The 6,595-nt window shown below is 47.1% G+C and overlaps 1 long non-coding RNA gene across 2 annotated transcripts; it reads left to right on the top strand.

The window, feature by feature from the left end:
- The first annotated feature begins 434 nt into the window (after positions 1-434).
- LOC129048768 (uncharacterized) lies at positions 435-4,361 on the top strand. 2 transcript variants are annotated; one of them, XR_008511371.1, is made up of 4 exons: positions 435-2,236; positions 2,565-2,686; positions 3,622-3,765; positions 3,863-4,361. It is a non-coding gene; the product is annotated as an uncharacterized LOC129048768 (long non-coding RNA). The 2 variants fall into 2 exon arrangements; XR_008511370.1 differs by having other exon boundaries at positions 442-1,345; positions 3,622-4,361.
- The last annotated feature ends 2,234 nt before the right edge of the window (positions 4,362-6,595 follow it).

Below are 6,595 nucleotides of genomic sequence, written 5' to 3'. Positions count from 1 at the left end.
CCCTTTATGAAAACCCTGTGATAGGAGCTGCAGAATCTCAATGTCATCCAGCATGGTTGGTCCCGCCCTCCAGAAGCTCACATTCTGTGCGGAAGACAGACGCGAGGATCACTTCACTGCAGCATAGGAGGTGCTGTGATAGTGCTCAGCAGGGGGCATGAACTAAGGAGGACACCGTGAGCCCACCTGAAGACGAAGGTCACACAGAATGCTTTGTGGCGATGACGGCCAAGCCTAAAGTCTATCAGTTCTTTGAGGAAAGAGGCTGGGTCTTGCTCACCTTCCTTCACCCATGACATCTAGCACAGCACTTTGCATATAGTAAGTGCTCATCTAATGTGTTGGGCGAATGGCTCTCTTAAAGTCCCTTCCAGCTTTATGATGCCATAATTCTGTAGCCTCAGAGGTCCCACAGCAGTCAGATGGCTTAAGGTGCTGCTGGCAGACGGCGTGAAGGTGAACAGACATGGGGTCTTATGATATGCAAAATCACTTATGAACAACTAAACTGGAAACCAGGGAGGAGAGCATAATGAGCTTCCCTTCTTAGCTTAGATTTCTAGGAGAATCCTCAGGCATAACAACAGGAACACAGCCAGTGCAGCTGCCCCACGTGGATGATCAGAGGCGACATCTTACTCTCCACAAAGCCAAGTTTGGTCAAGTTCCTCACAGCTGTTTCCCACAGAGAGGAAATCCCCTAAGTTCCCAGGCAGTGTAAACTGACCGTGTGTTTATAAAATACACGCCATGGCCCAAGAACATGAAAACAGTCCAGATGCATGAACCTGCAATGCAGCAGTGATTCAAGACACTTGGGAGTAGGGAGGAGTGAGTGAGTGAGAGAACGCTTCAATGCCGAAGCAGAGTGGCTCTTCTCTGGAGAACACCCAAACTGATCTAAAGCCAACGTTCAAAAAATAACAAACATGCAAGCCTTTTGAAAACAAATTGTGCCTAGATATCTTTGCAAGCTGAGTGGTCAACCCTCAGACAGTGCTATGAGGGAGTGATTGCAGACCACCCAGCCCCCAAGGAATTAGGGGCAGCTCATGCTGTCCCTGTGTCCAAGGGCTCCGGGAGCTCAGATTAAAATTCTTTCTGCCCAGCTTTTGCAAGATGGAACCAAAAGAGCCCACTTGTGAGAAGGCAGGGGATTGAGGAGGGTCCCCTCCTCCCAGTACGGACTGAGCTGTTTTGTTTCACGCTGAGCTGAGCTCACCTAGGCGATGACCTTGTGACAAGAATACCAGGCTGAGTCCAGATCAGCAAAGAGGGGACAGGAAGAGGAAGAGGAAGAGAGAAGCAAGTGCAGCCATGCAAAGCTGTGACTGACAGAAGCCAAGTCAGAACTGCTGGTTAACATAATTTTTAATCCTTCATCAGGGCTGGTAAAATGTTGACAAAGGAGAGTCCTTGTAGTGAATCTCTCAGTCTGTTAAGAAAGCTGTTTCAGACCCAGGGACATAAGGCAGGTGTATTGGAGTCATCAGACTCTCTACAAAATATTAGTCATCAGCTCTGCAAAAACCCCGTGGGCTGCACTGGGGCGTGAGTCCCTCAAGGTTTAACTAAACATGGCAAACTGGGTGTACACAGACATCCTTAATAGCTGCTGGGGATTCTGGAAAGAGCTGGGGACCGGCTCCCTCAAAAATCTACTCTAAGAAAATTCACTGCAGGCCCAGCGTGGCTCCTGACCTGGAGGATAACAATGATAATGGAAGTGCTGTTAAAAATAAGAATGACTATGAGTTATTGAGTTTTTGATCTGCTCAGGCACCGTGCTGGGCCTACACAGTATCTCATTCAGTCCTACTAAGGACCATTACTGTCCCTTTCCTACCTAGGGGAAAAGGAGATTTAGAGAAGTCAAACCGCTTTCTCACGGTGACAGGGTAGGCGGTGGAGCCAGAATACAAATGCAGGGGCTCCAGCCTCAAAGCCCGTGCTCTCTGCTCACATTGGCCCACCCAGGGCAGACACTGTCGGGATGTCCTGGGGGTTTCACGCTGTTAAGAAATAATACTGAGTGAGAGCCAAGGTGTACTCTGGATCTACCCGAAGCACCCAACTCACTCCATTCCATGATGTGACTAACGGCATTTCAGATCTGTCTGTGCTCCGACCTGACCTCAGACCAAAGTCCCTTGAGGTCTGGGGTGTGTATGCTTGGGGACCCGAAATTAGAGGCACACCTACCTAGGATTGAATGTAACGATCTAATCAAGAAAAAGTGTGTGTGTGTGTGTGAGCCAGAGTGAGAAAACGAGAGAGGGAGAGAGAGAGAAAGAGAGGGAGAGAGAGGAAGAGAGGCCCAGTTTGTTATCCAGGGGACAGGAAAGGAACTGATGAAGGCCCTGAAGATTGAGTCCAGGCAACTCCATCCCCCTACCAGGCTCAACCCTCAGTAGTACCCCAGCTTTCCCTTCCCCACATCCTCCAAGCTCTTTCCCCTTAACAGCTAAAGACACCCTAGGCTGCCCAGAATGAAAAATATCCTGGAACTTAACAACAAAGGAGCTGCCACGTTCCACTGTATTTCTTTTCTTTTCTTTTTTCAGACAAGGTCTCACTGTGTTGCCCAGGCTGGAGTGCAGTGGTGTGATCTTGGCTCCCTGCAGCCTCAACCTCCTAGGCTCGAGTGATCCTCCTGCCTCAGCATCCGGAGTACCTGGGACTATAGGTGTGTGCCACTGCACCCAGCTATTTTTTTTCTTGATTTTTAGTAGAGACAGAGTCTTGCTATATTGTCCAGTGTGATGGCAGACTCCTGAGCTCAAAGGAACCTCCTGTCTCAGCCTTGCAAAGTGTTGAGATTACAGGCATGAGCCACTGCACCTGGCCTCCACTGTATTTCTAAACTGTGGGTCTCTGGCTCCTCTAATTTTCCCCCATCCCGTAGGCCCAGCCTCCAGGGCTGCCATATCTTCCCCTCCCAGCTCTGCTCTGGAGGCCTGATTCTCTGGGAGGCTGTTGGGCTCACCATTGGGAAAGGCCATCCTTAGGTCATGTGGGGCCATAAGCAATACCAGCCTCCTCCTCCTGCCATTTTGCACATCAGGAGATACACCAGGAACCTCAGTGTTTCTCTTTCTCTCTCTAGCCTGGTCTCTGGGACCTAGGTCAGGAGGGCATGATGCTTTCAAATAGAAGAAGAAATCTCCAGTTCTTTTGCCCTCTATCTTTGCAAGCCCTATCTTTTATATTCACTTCCTCTGACTTCTCAGTAAACATTGGTTTGAAAGTGAATGGTCTTATCAGCTGCCAGTTTACAATATAAGGGGGTCTGTAGAGGAATGAAGGAGAAGCAGCTTTGGAGGAAGGAAGAGTGATCAAAATTAGGTTTCCGTCCTTTTGGGTTGCAGGGGAAGGGGGGTCACTGGTAACAGTAAGCCAGTCACAGGGCTTTGCAGAGCAGGACTTTCTGTGTTCTGCACTGGGTGAGGCAGGTGCAGTTGCCACCTGGGCTTCAATCTGGGTCCCAGAGGAGTTAGTTCATATCTTGGGGCCATCTTGCAACTGCAATCCCATTTTGAAGCCGGGTAGCAGAGTTTATGCTCATAGTCATTGATTCTTTTTAACTGTTTCTGTCTTTTATTCTCCTTCTGTGTTTTCCAGAGCAGTCTTCTTCCCTCTCCCCAGCCTCCCCAAAGACCTGCAAATTTCACTTTCTGTTAAGTGCTCATCTCCCCCGGCCCCCCTACAGCTGGGGAAGGTGTTGGTATCTCCAGCGACTTCAGGCTTCAAGTTTCCTTCTAGGAGGTACAAGTTGGCTGCCCATGCAAATCAGTTTTGCCTGGGGATCTTGGGAGAAGAAAGGGAAGCTCAGAGGAGGCACTGATCTTGCCCTGTGTTTTAGGGAAGCTGCTTTCGCTGTTGCTTTCAAGTGACCCGGATCTCATTAAACATACTGATGTGGGGTGTGTTTCTGAGAAGGTGCCTGAGAAATGAACTTGGCTTGCTTGTTGCCTTTGAGGGTCTGTGGGAGAGAATCACAAGCCTGTCCAGATCTTATCTTCTCAGGAAGGGGCAGGAAAACAACACAGCAAAACAGCTGCCTGGACGAGAACACCATCTAGTGTCTTCACACCACACACCCACATTTGGTGGTTTCTGTTTCCCATGAAGATGAAAGAGGAGAGGAGAGGCGTGTCAGGGATTCCCTGAGCTCTGATAGGAGGGTTCAACTGGGCGAGGAAGGGACCATCAGGCCAGCCCACGTAGGTGGACCCACTCAGCTCTCAGGACTCATCTCCTCCACCTGGACTGCTCTCCCTGGTGGGGCATTGAGGGACTGAGGGCTCTGGTTTTGTTCTCTAGAAGAGGCGATCCATCAATAAAAATCTATTAAACATGCACTCTGCGTCCACCTTGTGCTCTGGGGAAGCCAATTAGATACAAGACCATCCTGGCCCATGTGCAACTTCATTAAACCAATCACCAATAAAGGAAAAATTAAGTAACATGTAACACACGTGCTCAAATCACACACGTGAGCAGTTAAGTGGTACATGACTAATTGGCAAATGAAAGACACATTCACTCTCAGTTTGCTCCTACACTGACATTTCGCTGAATGAACGGAACAGTCAGAAGGGTAACACACCACTGCAGCTAGCTGAGGTGGGGGCGGGAAGGGGAGGGTCTTAGATAGGGCAGAGTGGCCTGGCTGGAGCTACCTCTACATGTCTCCAGTTGTAATATGAAGGACTTGTTTTCTGGATGGATTCAGGGCCAACTTTGCCATGTTCCCGGAAGGCTCTGGTTGTACCTTCTTGGAAGACATCCATCCTACCTGCTCTCATCTGTCCCCTTCTCTTCGATCAGAACCTACTGCTGAGCCTTCCTCCATTGTTTGCTGTAACACACTCTGATATAGGCCCTCTGCTTCTACCCTTCAGAATGATGCCAGCAGCAGCTTGTCTGCTATTGCCTTGGCCAGGATAAATTCTCACTGAAATGCTAATAGAAATGAATTGAATGGAATGAAAGGTAATTGGTTTGGGCAAGTCTCAGCTCTGTTTCTCACTAGGTATGACTGTGAGCCTCAATTTCCTTATCTGTAAAATGAGTACAAAAAGGATATCTTTATTTTATGATTGTTATGAGGATCCCAGGAGATAATGAATGTGAGGGCACCTATCACAGCACTGGGTGTGTGTTCAGAGTCTACTGCTGTGTGGGCATTCACCAAGGCCCATGCCAAAGCAGTGCTTCTCAAACCGGCGTGTGCATTCCGATCACCCGAGGAGCTTGTGAAACATGTGGCTTCTGATTCAGTGGAACTGGATGGGGCCTGAAATTCTATATTTCTGGTAAGTTCCTGAGCTGGTTCAAGGACCACACTTTAAGTAGCAAGGTATAAAAGGACTTTGTGATTGGAATCCTGCATTTCCGTGACTCACTTGAGTGCTGACCCTCCCCTGCATTGATGGTTTATGCTGACTCTTGCCTTCTCTGTGTTTGGAACCTTTTCCACCTCCTTCTAGTCTCTATTTCACTCCACCTCTGTTGCTGGCCTTTTTGGCACCTCAATCTACTTACTGCAGTGGCCTCGGACTCTGCACTTCTCTCCTACTCTGCCTTCTAGAGTGGCATTGCTCACACCGACTACCCATCTTTAATGCTTCAGGTCTAGTGTCACAAGACTCTCTTAAAATTTGCCTGAGGTAATCTTTGGATAAAGCCCAACCCATTTTCCTTCTCCCCTGGGCTTCCAGGAAGCTTACAATGAAGTTTTGTGTTGAGTTATAACATTCTCTCCCCAAGTTTTATGATAAAATTAGTTTCTTCCCACTCGCCATTCTTCCTTTATGACTTGGTTCTTACAGATTTTGTTTTTCTCTTTTATTGTAGGTGTTTCTATTTGCTAGCTGAGTGATCTTGGGCAAGTCACTTAACCTCTTTGCGATTCTGTTTTCTTTCCTATAAAGTGGGGATAATGAAGATACCAACCTTGTAAGATTGTTGGAAAGATTAGATGAGTGAATATCAATAAAGTCCTTAGAACAGTTTTTGGCACATAGTAAGCACCACATGAATGTTATTCATTGTTGTTGTTATTATTCTATAAACTGCCTCAAACCCTTTTGAAAGTGAAAATGGTATCATCATCATCATCATCATCATCATCAGAAAAGCTACATCAGCATCAAAGTGGTATGCAATATACCATGAAATTATTGTATTACCCTGAAATACAGAAGTTATGGGACATCTTTTAAGCTAGAAAGAAAGAAATTTAGGACAAATTAAATCAAATACAGATAGTAAACTTTAAGAAACTCGTTTCTTGTATCCTAAAATCAAATAGTTCCAAGATGGATTGAAATGAAATAGAATTTGTCCTACCCAACTCTGTGCCTCTGAACCACAGCAGCCTACTGATAGGCCATATCATCTCCACATCACAAAGTGGGCTTTGAGCATTGTAGTCTTGACTGAAACAATTCTTTTGAACCTGCTCACTTATTTTCTGCCCTGTTCTAGCTTTCTGGTCTTTTGTAGCCGCGGACTCTTGGGCCTTGTCTCTCATTTCTGGTCCAATTAATTTCTTAAACCTAATCACTGGATTCAGCTGACCTGATTTGAC

This window comes from Pongo abelii, chromosome 9 (assembly GCF_028885655.2).
Source record: "Pongo abelii isolate AG06213 chromosome 9, NHGRI_mPonAbe1-v2.0_pri, whole genome shotgun sequence".
Classification (NCBI taxonomy): domain Eukaryota; kingdom Metazoa; phylum Chordata; class Mammalia; order Primates; family Hominidae; genus Pongo; species Pongo abelii.
The sequence above is the reverse complement of the archived record's forward strand: the minus strand, read 5'-3'. Positions and strand labels throughout refer to the sequence as shown.